Raw genomic sequence first — 16112 nt, forward strand, 5'->3', positions numbered from 1 at the left:
AGGAGAAAAAGCAAACATGCAGGTGCAATGCGTTTGTATCTATCTATATCATATCATTGTGATGTTAAACACTGCATTAGAGAACAAATGTGCCTTATAGTCTTAATTCTGCATTTTTTCTTATTTTATGCCGAATACTGCCTGAGCCTCATTTACTTTGGTTTTATTAGATCCCAATTAAAATTACTTCTTTCAGTTTTATAGTATTTTTATCTGCAATCACAAATAGTTTAACTTAACTGATATTAATTAAACAAACCTTACTTTTAAAGCTTCAACTACAAGTTTGACATCTGAAGATATAACCTTGACCATCAACTCCAATGAGCTCTTTCGTTTGTTTTGCTGAGTTTTTATGAAGAGTCAATGATGATAGAGGTCTTGGAGACACCGAGGGAGCAGAGATTCATGTCTATTATGGATGAAAACTAGAAACGAAGTTATGATGGTGAAGTTCAAACAGTTTCTATGAGTGATCTTTGATTGAAATGTACTTATTGTTCATTTTGCAGAAAAACTATAAGGGATTTGAAGGCAATGGTTTTATTAGTTCTTCAATTATTGAATATGTCATGTCCCTTCTGCCTCAATGAGTTGGACCATTTCAAGCTGTTACTCTTTTGACTCTTATTTATTTATGATTAGTAGTTAAATATTTTGCTCTCTTTTATTTGTTCTAAAGTTCTTCTCTTCTGTTGTTTGTATGTTATTGCTTGAAATGCAAAAAATGCTGCAGTAGCTGCGTTTTTAGAAGGAGAAAGCTCTTTAAGACTATGGATCAGCTGCTGTAACAGAAGGAAAATGATCTTGAAAGTCATGGCCTCGAGCAGGAGAAGCTTCACTTTGAGATGTACTGTTTCTGTTGGGGTTAGCTATGTCTGCATATATAGAGCTTAACTGAGCATGGTAAGTTGGTAGAGTACTTAAAACCTATTCTTCCTATTGATAGTGGTAAAACTGAAATTTAAGATCTGTATGGTTAAAGTTACATAGGATCAAGGTTTTATATAATAGTGTGGTTTTGTTGAATTGTTGTAGAATGAGTTCAATTCCATTAATGGAATGGAGAAAAGCTCTCAAATAGATGAGTGTCTGAACCAATTGGAAAGAAATTTCATGTGAGAAGATGAATCTCTACTATATTACATACTTTACATATTACAACAGAAGAATTCAAGGCATTAATAGAGTTATCTTTGATCAGAGAAGAAGCCTATTAGCTTATTCAAGCCTTTTTATCTTTGATTAGATTTTTAAGACTTTTCCGAGCTTCTAAGTTCTATGTCTTTGGCTTCTATGTACGTTTAAGATTTTTGGGTTAAATACCAGATAGGTTTTTTCCTTAATTTATAGGTTGAAGAAAATATCGGCAAATTTGCAATGACAGGTTTACTGTAAGGCCCAAGTTTTTCAGTTTATACCAAGTGAATAAATTCTTATTCACCAGTAGGTTTGATGCATGGCGAAGGGAAACCTGAACAAGAGTTTAGTAAATGAAATAAATGTATGAAGGAGAAAGTTCAGGAAAAGTCTAAGGATTGTATCGAAGTCGATTTAAGTTATAGCACGATCGTTATACGCTTAAACCTAGGTCAGAAACCCTAGTATATAGCTGATTTTCACTTTTAGGCACGACGGAAGTTAATTCCAAAAATCTTCAGAGAAATGTTAGAACTTCTCTTTTTCCATATATCACAATCGTTTCGAGGCGAAACTCTAGGATCTACGAACGTCCGATTCCAATCATCGGAAGTTTGCCGAAACCGAATCCCTGGTATTTCAAAACCCTAGAATTTCTCGACAATGAAGACTTTATCTATTCAGAGCTTCAAATGGATATTCTACACGCGTACACCCATTTCTCTTGATGATTTCAATCTTTCTTCAGAAGGAAGTTTTCCATTCCGACATTCGATGCAAAAAGCAACTTATCGGGTAAAATAGTTTTACACCGACTTTGCACCGACTTTGCATTAGTTGCCAAAAATACAAGGAGACATCTTCTTAGCTTAGGAATTCCTTTGCCAAAACCTATCTTAGAATTCATGGAGAATGATGCCGGAAAAATCAGATTCGCGAAACTTTCATTTTCCCGCGAATTACCATTTTCTATATATAGCAAGCAAGTGAGAAGAAATCACAAAACTCCACCATTTCTTCCCAAGGAGGCCGCGAGTTTGCATAGGAGAGGAGGAGGAGAGATTTTCTTCATTTCTTGCTTGATCGTTGATTAATCAGTTGCTGCTTCAAGGTTTCGAGGTATAGTCGCTAATCCTTACCTCTGATCGCTTTTTCCATAGCTTTTCTGTAGAGTTTTCTGAGTGGATAGTTTATGGGTTTTTGCAAAACTATCCTGAATCTTTCATTTCTGATTCTAAACCTCTTCTATATGTGCCCAAGATCACTTCTGCCGGATTAGATTTTCCGTTATGTCGCCGGAATTCCGCCGGAATCGATTTTAGCCTAAAATACCCATTTTGGAGTTTTTGGAGTAAAGCTTCAACCTTTAGGCTGAAAACTATCGCCTTAGCTTAGTGCTAGTAGGATTAGTTGTCATAAACGTCGTTGGTGACGTCCCTGCAAAATTTTATTTTTGGGATTTCAGTTTTGAAAATCCTAAGTTAAAAATCATGACCAAAATACCCCTGCGACAGTTTTCGATCCGATAATTTTTCCGAGTTCAGAATACCCTTAGTTACGGCTTATGAAAGCATAGGAACCAAGTTTGATCGAAGAAAAATCGAGCCCCATAATTAGCCAAAGTGGCCGAGCCCTATTAAGGGGGAGGAAGAAATTTCCTTTTTCCGAAAACTTGTCTTTCGCGCTAGATTATCGTACCTTAGAGTATAGATTACTTCGAGTAACCTTAGTAAGTATCGATAGCTTAGTTTCCGATAGATTCTGATAGTATTTCTGTGATTTTGTTTTAAAGGAACTTTTGAGGAATTTCCTGAGGAACAACACTTTGAGTGCGAGGAAGCACTAGTTGATTATTCTGGAGAACCTACAGGTGAGGGCTTCTCACTGAATCTCTAGTTAATGCTTAGGGTCGATATTTTCGACATTGTTTACTGTTTATGCACTGAGATTGTGTGTGATTGAAAATGTTTTCTGAGGCTTCGGCTGACAATGTAGATCATTCATCTACTGAATGTTTTTGAAGATTGACTTACATGCTATGTGCTATGTGGGTAATCTAGGATGTGTGGTGCATGCTTTATATGCTAAGTGCTAAGTGTTAATGTTGAGATTTCTTGATATATGACATGTTGTTGATTGTGATGATTTAAATATGCTTTACACTGAAAATCTGAGATTCTGAACGGTGAGAATAGCGGGCAGGTCATGCCGATTTTATTTTGAGAGTTTTGAGAAAGTTTGATAGGACGAACGAGGTTCGGGCCTTGTATAGGGTTTATGGATCGAGACATTCTCTGGAGTCATTTGGGGATTCGAAGATCCCGAGAACTTATAGGAATTGCGATAAGACTAAAAAGGATATTATTTTGAAAAGAAAATTCATAAGACATTAAACAACCTCTAAATCTTTAAGTAAGGGTAATAATCTCGAAAGGAGGCTTTGGATGAAAATCATAGTTTTGGAAAACGAGAAGTGTCGTCAGATCCAAGTGTTGAGTATGTCGTTGTTGTGCTGTTGGAGCAGCGTTTGATGTCGGGCTGTTGGAGCAGCGTTTGTTGTTGTGCTGTGGGAGCAGCTATGTTGTTGGGCTATCCTGGGGATAAGTCCGGGGAATTGATAGTTCCCGAGTATTTGATACTCTTGTGCTGTTGGAGCAGCTATGTGTTGTTATAAAGTGCCAAGCAGAGTACTTCGGTATAGCAGGAAGTAACGATCAGCCATGCAGAGTTGGATCGGTCCTGACTATACCTGGCACAACAGGAGGTAACGATCATCCATGTAGAGTTGTATCGTGCCTGTTGATGTTCGGCATAGCAAGCAGAAATGGTCAGACCATGTAGAGTTTGTACCGTCTTGACTATAGCCAAAGGTGATAAGTGACGCCCGAGCAGAAATGGTTAAACACGAGGCTAGTGTTACGACCGTCTCGAGGTGCCCAGCCTATAAGTGGCAATACCTTTGGTTTGTCCCGTCGCCAAGCAGAGTGACGTTGTGGTTTTGTTCCGTCGCCAAGCAGAGTGACGTTGTGGTTTTGTCCCGTCGCCAAGCAGAGTGACGTTGTGGTTTTGTTCCGTCGCCAAGCAGAGTGACGTTGTGGTTTTGTTCCGTCGCCAAGCAGAGTGACGTTGTCGGTTTGTTCCGTCGCCAAGCAGAGTGACGTTATTCGGGTTTTATGCTGATCTGACTACATGATGAGTGTGTTTGATACTTGTAGTTCTACTTGATGCATGTTAACTGTGATTTACAGTCGTTATATTCTTTGTGGAAGTATGCAACCCTAGGATGTTATCCCTAGTTATAAGCCTAAGTGGCTATTATCTCATTTATATTTATTGGTGCTATTATTTACATAATTCTTTGGAGTTGACCCTTGCGTCTTCTGTGTGTGCTTTGGTGAACAAACGCCCTTTGTCAGATGTCTTTGGCGGGCTGATCCATGATGGTTCATCCTTCGGGAGGAACTAGGGTTGAGATGCAGAAACTGGAGCGTATCGCGGTAGTGAGAGGAGGACGGATGGTGTACTTAGACTAGGTCGTTCTGAATTCAGATTTGGGCGACGACCACGCTAGCATGTAGGTCTTAGTGCTGGTGTGAGCTCCTCGAGATGGGATTAGTGTAGGAGTAGAGTCTTAGCTCTGAACATCATTTGTTTCTTTTGGGACAGGGTAGTTTCCCACCTATAGCTTTCGTGTGGTTCTTTACGAGAATCACAGAGAGTTGGTTGGACTTAGGAGGTCTTGTTTCAGGCCGATGGGCCAGCTTATTCTCAGTTTTGAGGGATAGTGTTGCGGACACTTAACCTTTTCTTTTGGTTTGTACTTTTGCCTACAGGCGCTACTCTTCTATTACCCGTCACTGGAGGTTCACTCGTGACGAGGTTGCTACTTAAAGCGGGGGCTGTTATATATTTTGTATATTAGTTTTATTGCTTTTCGCATTTGGGTTTTATCTATTTCAGTCTTGTCTTAGTTATTATCGAAAAAAAAAATATTCACGTTTTTCCGCATTAAGTTTACTTTTGGTTACTAAAGTGACGCCACCGAAATCGGGGTGTTACATTTACTCCCATCGCTAATCGGGGTGGTTACTTTCGAGACTCGCACGATATCGCTCATATCAGTGTTGCATGTATCAGAGGAAAACTAATGTAGCTTTGATTTTGTTACTTTATTTTTGGTATAGTTCTCTATCTGACTGACTTTCTCTTGCATTTTTTCCCTCAAGGATGGTCCTTTTCTCTATTGTCAAGGACATGACTATTGCTGATTTAGTTTGCATTTAGGAGAAACCTTTAGAACTTTGATATATTGGTCTAGATTTTGATTGATGGATTGTTACTTTTTGGATAGCATGATATTAATGGTGACATAGCGAAGCGCTAAACTAAATGGAGTAATTCCATTCTTGCAGAATGAGCTCAACTCCATTAAGGAAATGGAGAAAAACTCTCAAATAGATGAGTTCCTAAACCAATTGGAAAGAAGTTTCATGTGAGAAGATGAATCTCTACTATGTTACATATTACAACAGAAGAATTCAAGGCATTAAATAGAGTTATATTTGATTAGAGAAGAAGACTTTTAGCTTATTGGCTTTGTGGATGTTATGAGAAACGAGGTGAAGCGGGATACGACTGAGACAACTTTCTTCAAGGTGTGTTATTTGTTGAGGTTTGGGCTTGGAGACTGAAAATGGTACTAATAGAGAATAAAATTGAGTATAATGTCATTAGTTTTTTCATAAATTTTTAAAGGCATTGTAGTTACATTTGGACTGGGCGAGACCCCAGGGTCCCTCGCCCAGGAGCGCCAGCTTAGGGCGACGAGCGGACCAGGGACTTGGGCCTCCTCCCCGAGGCCCAACCAGCCCAATAGGAAGGGTTAAAGGCGCCAAGCCCAACTCCACATCTATAAATAGGGGATGAATACCAATTGTAAAAGACTCTTCGCTCATTTGAGAAATAACAAGATTGAAATTCAGTTACTTTCTCTCTCTAAAGCAGTTACGCTCTCAATCTCTCTAGGAATCTCACATGTACTATAGGTACTATACCTCACCTCAATGTTCATGGATGGAACATTTGGCGCCTTCTGTGGGAATCAGTAGATTTCGATTCCCAGACTACGTGGATTGTGATCTTGTTGAGTGAAGTTTGATTTTCAGAGGACATTATTTTCGGCTTGTGGATTTTCGGTTCTCGATTCTTTGTTTGGATTCTCGGTCCGCTGATAGATCTTGATGAGGTTACGCCGCCAAGGGCGTCGCGAGGAAATGGAGCAGAAGCATGAATCCTCACCGCGCTGCGAAAGGATAGGGGGACTGCGTCGCGAAAAAGCGCGACGGTCACAAGCTAGCGACGTGAGACTGCAAAATGATTGTTTGCAGGAAGAATTGGAGTATTACCGCCTCAGGCAGTGGAATGAAGAAGCAAAGGAGGCTGAAGCTGTTGCGAAATTCGAGCCGTTCTCAGTAGCGGTGAGAGAGGTGACCCTACCGGATGGCATGGGAAACCTTGTGTTGGAAACGTACGATGGGCGAACCGATCCAAAAGATCATTTGCTTCAGTTCAATGAGAAGATGGCGGTGAGCACGACTTCTGACACTGTGAAGTGCAGGATGCTTCCCTTTACATTTCGAGGTGCGGTAATGGCTTGGTTTATGACTCTGCCTCAAGGATCCATAGCGAGGTTCCGCGACCTCTCGTCCAAATTCCTTGTCCAGTTCTCTGCAGGAACGATCGAAGATCTGTTCGGTATTCGGCAGAGGGAGCGGGAAACGTTGAAGCAGTACATGGAGCGGTACAGTGCTGCGTCCACGAAGTTCGAGGAATTGGAGTCTTGGATGTGCGTGTACGCTTTCAAAAGCAGTTTGATGGTAGGAAAACTGAGCTGCGAGCTGGGTAGGAAACCAGCGCGCTCAATGACGGAAGTTCGTGCCCGAGCAAGAGACTACATCCTAGAAGAGGAGGACGATGCATATAAGAGGAAACGTGTGAGGGCGGCAATGGTGTCGCGGGCGAGGAAACGTGTAATGCCCCGATTTCTCGAGTGTCACACAGTAAACCAAATAACGTAATTTTCATAAGGAATTTTTGCCGTTCAATTATTAATCTTGATTTAATGACAAAAGTTCAATTATTGCGAAACTCTCGAAACTTTACGAAATAAATTTGCGGAATAAATAAATCATGCATTTCTGAATTAAAATAGCTCTAAATTAAAAATCGAGGAATAAATCCAAAAGTACAAAACCGAATCCGATGGAAAAGCCGTAAATCAAGTACATAAGTGATCTCAAAAACAGAAATAAATAATAATCCAACAGTTAAAGTAAATTAAAATTCGATACAACTCTCATAGAAAAACCCCAACATAGAAAAGTCTCGACTCTAATCCTCGTTGTCACTAGAGATGTATATGACCTCCGAGTCCTTGGCAACTCGACTATTCATTAGATAAGCTTGTTCACCTTCAGATCCTGACAGCCATCCACATTACCTCTTCCTAGGCGGTCGTTCTTCCGTGGCATCCGGAACAAGCTCCAATGCGGGCATGTCCTCATATTCACCAACACGGCTAGCTTGCCTCGGCTCCGGTGGAGAAGACTCCACTGCATCCTTTTCCCCCATCAGCGGTGATTCGGCTGTAGTCTCTTCTGAAGGATCCTCCTCGTCCTCCCACCTCCCATGATTCGAGCGGCTTCTCCTCTTTGGTCTGACAAAACCTAGCGGGAGGGTGAGGCAACATGACTACCCTATCCGCAAGGATCTGTCTCTCTACGACTCTTCCATGTATGTCCCTTCCAACGAGCTCTGCATCGCCGGCGTAGCTTCTCTAGACTCCAGACGCGTCGGTCACCCAAAGCCGGTCATCCTCGGGATCACTCAACACCATCTCCCAGATCACGATAGCTTCCACTGTCTTGGTGTTCACCATCTACCCCCCCCCCCCCAAATAAACACGTAACAAACAAGCAGGGTCAGGTCGACAGCAAAACAAATAATAATAAAAAATCAACACTTATAAGCATTAATGTCTCTTATGGGATTTAATCAATAGTTAGTCAGTTAGGCTAACGGATTCCTCACACACAACCCACCAAAACACCTTGGCCAATCTCGAACATCCGCAGATGCACAATCACAAGGGGACCAACACAGTCGTCCCAAGTCACGTGGAGACCAACACAGTCAATCCACAAATCTTAGGGAGACCAACACAGTCAATCCACAAATCTCCCTCGCGTGGAAGGCCATCGTTCTCATGGACCATAGTCTACCCCAACCTATGTCCGTTTAATTACGTTTACTTGCAAGCGAGTTAAATCTCATCACGTCTCATTCTCTTGGTTTTTATGGCTCTAATGTCAATCCTAGAGTCTTGAAAAACATATTACAAAGGCAACATCAACAGTCTCAAATACACAAGGGGATTACGGCTAGGTGAGTGACCCTTGGTTCACAAACATTAGTATAAGCATCAGCCATCTCTCATATACTTAATCATATCCTTATATTGCATGTCTTTCATACATAAAATCATGGCAAAATCATCAAGTGCGGTACCAAGGACTTGTGCGATCAAGGCAAGAAAAGAAACCACCAAACCCCCAAAAACTAGGGTTCGGCCGAACCAAGAATTGGCCCTTAGGGTTTTAAATTGTTTTTTTTCTTTCCCTTGATCACATGAGTCAATGTACAGCCCCAAATTGTAACACCCTGATTTCCGGGTATCACTTTAGTAACTCAAAAATATCTCTAAGCGGAAAAGCAGGTATTTTTTTTTTTCGTTTGATTCTTTTTAATTATAGTGATAGAAAATAAAGACATAAACCAACAACTAAACTAACCGATGTACATCATATAAACATGTACAGCCTCAGCTACACTCCAACGTCACGCGCACTCGCAGTGACTCCAAAGTAGTGTGCCCATAGGCAAATATGGACAGATCCAGAAGTGTGAGTGAAAAAGTTATAATTACAATCCTCCAAGAGAAAGTCGGCCTCAAAATGGCCTAAACAAAGACCCCTACAGTCCGACAGACTCTCTGTGAGCCCTCAGCAAGAGAACCACACAAAAAGCCATGCGTCGGGAACCTACCCTGTCCCAAAAGTAAGACGAATCAGAGCTCTACACAAAATATGACGCCTGCCTAAACCTACCCTCCCAGTACCGCTCATAGCTCCTCCTCCTCCTCCTCGTCGCTCCCGACGTAGTAGTCGTCGTCAGTGTCAGAGTCAGAGTCCACCGTGATCATCTCAGTATCCAAGTCCACGACCTCCCTCCTAACTGTCCTGCGAACATCCTTAGTCGAGCCCATCTCAACATCTACCTCCTCAGTAAGGACATCCTCCTCCACCACACGAACCAGGGGTTCCACGCGGTAGCCGCGTGGTGGAGTAAACGGAAAACGGCGAGAGGCAGATGGAACAACAGGCTCCCTCTTCGGCTCCACGAGCCTCAAGGTCGACGCAACGTCGGTAGGATCGACAGCAGTAGCAGGAAGTGGCGCGACAGGTGCATCAATATCAGCCTCGATCTTGGATAGGTCTTCGTCATCGGATGAAGATGAAGGTGGTGCAGGTGGTCCTCGGCCAGTGCCCGGTCCACAGCGAACTGAAGGTGGCAAGTTGAAGCTCAGCTCCATGCGTCGTAGAACTCCCCTCGTCAGACGTCCACGCTCGTCAGTACGGTCCTCCATGACCCTTCCCCGGTACGTCGCCCGATGATCCACGGAATCGATCACCCAAGCGGTGGGGGCATGACGGTCAACCAGCTCAAACCTGATCCCCCCCGAGGGAGAGACCATCGAAAACCAGTCCGCCATCGACATCTGGCAGTAGGCCGACCGCCCAAATACAAACATGAAACCAAAGCCAAGGTGCTAGGGTCAACTCACGGAATAAAGTAATTATCCATACAACATGTGATTGGGGTATAGATATATATGTTTATGTATATATATAACTAATTGATAAGCGCATAATTGATACACTTTACGTGTGTCTTTCTAAGCTTTATTATATACATTTTTGTGCTTAATTGTTATGACTTAACCATGTTTTGACCATTAGTGCTTATTTGGATTATTCATGGAAAATAGCTTAATTCTACACTTTTAGTTTCTATGACTGTTTTGCTAGAACAGATTGAATATGGAGCTACAAATATCCAAATTGGTCGACTAATATGTCGTTGGAAAGCTAACGCGAAGCTCTATAACTTTCATGTTCAGAATAATTCACGAATCAGGCTCTAACTTGGTCAGAATGTCCTTGCAAAGTTGCTGTCGCTAATCCTGCGAGTCTGGAACAGTCTGCACTAAAATGATCATATCTTGGGCTACAGAACTCCGAATTAGGATCCGATTGAAGGCCCGCGAAGCTGACTTAAAGATATACAACTCTCATGTTTAACTCAATTGAAGATTCAGACTTATTGTGGGACCCGCGAATGCCTGATTGTTCAGCAGCTTACTCCTTTATGTGGGCCCGATTTTGTGAAGATTTAGAAAAGATTTAGATAACAAAGATTGTTACTTGATGAACAAGTTTATTTATTAGTATAAATAAGTGATTTTAGGCTTTTGTTAGACCACACCACCTCACCACATCTCACCATCACCTCCTCCACCTTCTCCTAATATTTTTCTCCATCTTTTCTAGTATGAGTTGCTAAACTCCATAGTTAGTCTTAGGATTTTTAATATTCTTGTGTTTGCAAACTTGAGGTTCTGTTCTTAATGCAAATTTCTTTCTTTATTAATTCTTTTCATCTCTATTTCTGATCTAGGGTTTGCTTAATTCCTTAGGTTTAGGAATAAGAGTTGATGCATGTTCGCTTAGTTCATGTTAGTTCGTAATTGTTTCTTAATCGCTTAGTTTAAGAAACTGTGAATTGATTTTCACTTAGTTAATTAGTTCTCACGAATTAGGGAATTGATAAGGAAGAATTAATCTTTTGTAACCAATGAAGGTTTGTTGCACTTGAATGTTATAATCCGATGACTAACGCTTTCTCTCTTCTGTCTAGTCAATTTAGTTATTGCTTTGTTACTTTTCAATCCAATCAATCAACCCCCTTTTAAGTTTTTTGTTTTACTCTAATATCAATTAATAATTTATCAAGTCCTTGTGAGAACGATCCTGGTGTTAACACCTTGTACTGCATTCAAAGCAAAAATACTTTGACACGCACCCGCGACAGTGCGTTCGTCACTAATCCTAGCATGTTATCAGCTCTAACAATACTTCGATAATTCAGACAGCATACAATTCCAGTCAGGGTGAATGTATGCGTGAAATGCAATTCAATATGATCCGGATAGTTCAATTAGGATGGGCACCATCGAGTCAGTCCTAACACCTGCCTAGTGTTTTAACCATTTCCGCTCGGGTGTCACTTACAAACCCATGCATAGTCAGATCAGTCCCAACCACCCTAGGTCGTACCACTCTGCCCTCTATGCCGAAGATACACCCATGTGTTCTTCGATGAAGGCCGTCCCAACCTTCGTGAAGCCGTCCCAACTCCACCGAGGCCCGATCTTTCGATCGTATAAACCTCGAGTGTATGCATGATGCAATATGGTCAGCCAAACATCGAATCGTCCTCCCAACGCAAGTGTTTAGCTTTAATTCCCAAATTCAAAACTCAAGAGTTTAATGTCGACCCTACGACATAAACTCCAACAACAAGAGTACCAAAGTACTCGGTGACTTCCTCTCGTCACCGTGGCTCACCCCCGTGGTGTCCAACAATTTTCAAGAACTCCCGACAATGTCGACTTTTCCCCGTCTTTCGCAATCATTTTCCCGTTAAGATTCCCTATGGTTTATTCGTTAATAAAAACGTTTCGAATTGAATTAGTCAGGTTATGAGTTTAGTTCTTGAAGACTAAGTTCTCTAAGGTCTCTAGTTTCCAAAATTCTATTCATTCTAAGTTTGCCAAAATCCCACCAAATGTAATCCCGGGGAAAGTCTAAGTATACAAACGAATGGCTAGGTCTCAAACCCCATGTTTGGACTTGCCTAGGGTTGTTCCTCCAACCCGAAAGATCAAAAGAAATCAGTTCTGTGATTCTTCGCTCCGAAAACGCGTCAAAGCGCACAATTTAATAAAACATCAATATCATAAGTCATGGAAACAACATAACAATAATTCATCATCATAACCAATATCAAAGTAATACACAAGTCGAATTTATCGACGCCTATCATGCAATATTAGCTAATAGGTAAGTTGCCCTAACCTCGAGTTGTTCCAGCCTCTCGGTATAGGTTCTCTTCACAAAGTTGCTCCGTAGTACCCAAAGTTCCTTCAACTAAACCTCGGAGAAAACAAAGCAGAAATCCAAACAAAATCGATTAGCTCAATCACAACACAACTAATTAACGATAGACAAAGCGTTTGAAGCTTCAGAGTACAACAATCGAGCACGAGAGGACGAGTTATCGCTAAAACGAAAACCTCCCCCCCCCTAAAAACATGCTCTCGGCCCCTAAAGAGAAAAGGGTCCCGGCGCTTTTTCTTCGATCTAATTTAATTCCTAGGTAGTTTTAGGGTAAAACTAGGGTAAAGAAATTGTCGAAAATTTTTTAGAACAATCGGATCGAATTACGACTAGTTAGGGGCATTTTGGTCCAAAATTAAAGCTCAAAAACTCAAGTTAAAACTTCGGAAAACAAATTTGATCGCGATGTTCACAACGGCATTTGTAGCAACTAATCCTAAAGGCACTAAGTCGGATTGTGGCTTTTCAACAATAAAGTTTCAATATGTGCGGAAAAAGGGTTTTTATACAGTTTTTCAGATATTTGACAACTCGATCGAAATCGGCGCACAACAGCGTGTTCTAGGTTGTTGGGCAAGTATGGAAGGTAGATCAAAAGAAAAATCGGGAAAATCAGACAGTTTTACGAAAAGCTCGAAACTTTGAGCTCAGATTGAGATAAAGAAACGCGATAAAAAGAATGATCAGAGGTAAGAATCAAGCAAGTTACCTCGATGCCGTGAAATAGTGACAAACTGCTCGAAGATCGGTCAAGAAACGACGAAGTTCTTCCTCCCTCTTCTCTCCTCCAAGCTCGCGGCCTCAAGGCGGTGGAATGGTGATATTTTGTGATTTTTTTACTATTTATAGGAAAGTGAAATCGCGGGAAAATGAATATTTCGCGATTCCGATTTTTGCAGCACGTTCATCGGTGAATTCTAAGCGAGATTCTGGCGATAGAATTCCATAACTCAAAACAAATCTCTTGAATTTGGGAAAAACGATCCAAAAGCGGTGTAAGTTAATTTGCCCCGAAAAACTACTTTTTGCTGTGAAAGTCGGATGACAAAACTTCGTTCTGAAGAAAGATTGGAAACGACGAAAGAAGATTGGCAACGCGGATGGAAACTTCATTAAAAGCTCCGATTAGAAAAAGTCTTCATTCAGCGATTGAATTTAGGGTTTTTAAAGAAATGAATTTAGCGTCGTCGGACTTCCGAGAAACGAATCCTATCGTGCGTACAGTCCCGAGTTCCGAAATGAAACACTGGTCGAGGGAAAAATAAAAAGAACTTCTTATTTTTCCAAGGATTTGAAATTTCACTTAAACGTTGCTTTAAGAGCGGAATTAGCCCATTCTGGACACTCTCGCCATAAGGCGGGTGTGCAGACGACTCGCACTAACTCCTAAAACGACTATGGTACTATCCTCAAGCAATTCCTGAACTTTCTTCTTCATTAAACTTTCCCAAACTGCAAACTCCTGTCACGCTTACATCGATCCTACGCGTGAGTCGGAAAATACACATTTAATCCAGTTCTGCAAATCCGGGTCTTACAATACTCCCCTCCAAAAAGAAAGTTTCGTCCTCGAAACTCAGGGTTCCGCGAAAAGTCCGGGATACTGTTCCTTTATCTTGTCTTCTAATTCCCATGTAGTTTCTCTCGTGTCGTTGTTCCATACCACTTTCACTAATGCAATCTGCTTCCCTCTCAGCTGTTTCACTCTTCTGTCCCCAATACTGATCGGTGGTGCCTCAAAAGTCAAATCATCCTTTAGTTCAACGTTGTCTGGCTCGATTACATGTGTCGGGTCTGGAATGTACTTCCTCAACTGCGACACGTGAAAAACATCATGAATGTTGGAAAGAAACGGTGGTAACGCAATCTGATACCCAACTGGTCCTACACGAAGAGTGATCTGGTAAGGTCCAATGAACTTTGGCGTGAGCGTCCTTGACTTAATAGCCCGGCCAACTCCGGTAGTCTGAGTAACTCGTAGAAACACATGGTCGCCCTCTTCAAACTCTAGGGTTCTGCGCCGCTGATCGGCATAACTCTTCTGTCTGCTCTGTGAAGATCTCATCTTTTCCCTGATCTATTTAACCTTCTCAGTCGTCTATTGCAGAAGTTCTGGCCCAACCAACAAACTCTCCCCATCTTGATACCAACACAACGGTGTCCTAAACTTTTGACCATACAAAGCCGCATACGGTGCCATTCCAATGCTCGCATGAAAACTATTGTTGTAGGTGAATTCGATCAATGGCAGGAGATCATCCCAGCTTCCTCTGTTGTCTAACACACAAGCACGCAGTAGATCCTCTAACGACTGAATAGTTCTCTCTGTCTACCCATCAGTTTGTGGATGATACACCGAACTCAAACTCAGCTTGGTTCCTAACGCCTCATGAAGAGCTCCCCAAAAGTGCGATGTAAACTTTGGATCACGATCGGACACAATACTCGTCGGAACTCCGTGTAGTCGCACAACCTCAGCCACATAAATCTCAGCCAACTTTTCCACGTTGTAGGTAGTTCTCACTGGTAGAAAATGCGCTGACTTGGTCAAACGGTCCACGATTAGCCAAATCGAATCGTGTCTCTTCTGTGTTCTTGGCAATGCCACCACAAAATCCATGGAGATGCTATCCCATTTCCATTCTGGCACGTCTAAACTCTGTAACATACCGGCAGGTCTTTGATGCTCTACCTTAGCCTTCTGACAAGTCAAACATGCAGCTACATACTCGGCCACTTGTTTCTTCATTCCCGACCACCAGAAGTTCAGTTTCAAGTCTTGATACATCTTTGTCATTCCAGGATGAATGCTCCACTTGCTCTTGTGTCCTTCATCCATGATCAGCCTTCTCAATTCTGGGTTGTTGGGTACACAAACTCTGTCCTTGCATCGTAGGATGTTGTCAGTTCCTATCTTGAACTCCGGGTCTTTCCCTTGAATCACTAAGTTTCTCTTCTCTAGCAGAAACACATCTTGCAATTGTCGCTCTCTAATCTCTTCCATCAGTCCACTGGAGATTCTGATCATACCGAACTTCAACATTCCCTCAGACGGTGTCACACCCAAACTCATATCTCGAAATTGTTCCAGCAACTCCAGCTCCTTAACCATCATTGACGAGACATGCATCTTCCTACTCAAAGCATCAGCAACTTCATTTGCCTTCCCAGGGTGATATTGCAGCGTAAACTCGTAGTCCTTGATAAACTCCATCCATCTTCGTTGTCTCATGTTCAGCTTCTTCTGATCGAACAAGTATTTAAGACTCTTGTGATCGCTAAATATCGTGAAAGTACAACCATAGAGGTAATGCCTCCAGATTTTGAGCGAAAACACAATGGCAGCTAACTCCAAATCGTGAGTCGGGTAGTTCTTCTCGTGAGTCTTCAACTGTCTCGAAGCATAAGCCACCACTTTTCGATGTTGCATCAGTACGCATCCCAAGCCTTGATGTGAAGCATCACAGTAGACCTCATAAGGTTCCTCCGATTGTGGCAAAATAAGCACAGGTGACGTCGTCAAACGTTCCTTCAGAGTCTAAAATCTTGATTCACACGCCTCAGTCCATGCAAAAGGTTGATCCTTCCTCGTAAGTTGAGTCAAAGGTCCAACAATCTTGGCAAATCCCTCAATGAAGCGTCTATAATATCCAGCTAAACCCACAAAACTTCTGA

At 41.8% G+C, this 16112-nt stretch overlaps 1 long non-coding RNA gene across 1 annotated transcript; it reads left to right on the top strand.

The window, feature by feature from the left end:
- Positions 1 to 349: 349 nt before the first annotated feature.
- Positions 350 to 1172, top strand: LOC130716739 (uncharacterized). The gene is made up of 3 exons (XR_009012144.1): positions 350 to 490; positions 740 to 906; positions 1039 to 1172. It is a non-coding gene; the product is annotated as an uncharacterized LOC130716739 (long non-coding RNA).
- The last annotated feature ends 14940 nt before the right edge of the window (positions 1173 to 16112 follow it).

This window comes from Lotus japonicus, chromosome 5 (genome assembly GCF_012489685.1).
Source record: "Lotus japonicus ecotype B-129 chromosome 5, LjGifu_v1.2".
NCBI lineage: Eukaryota > Viridiplantae > Streptophyta > Magnoliopsida > Fabales > Fabaceae > Lotus > Lotus japonicus.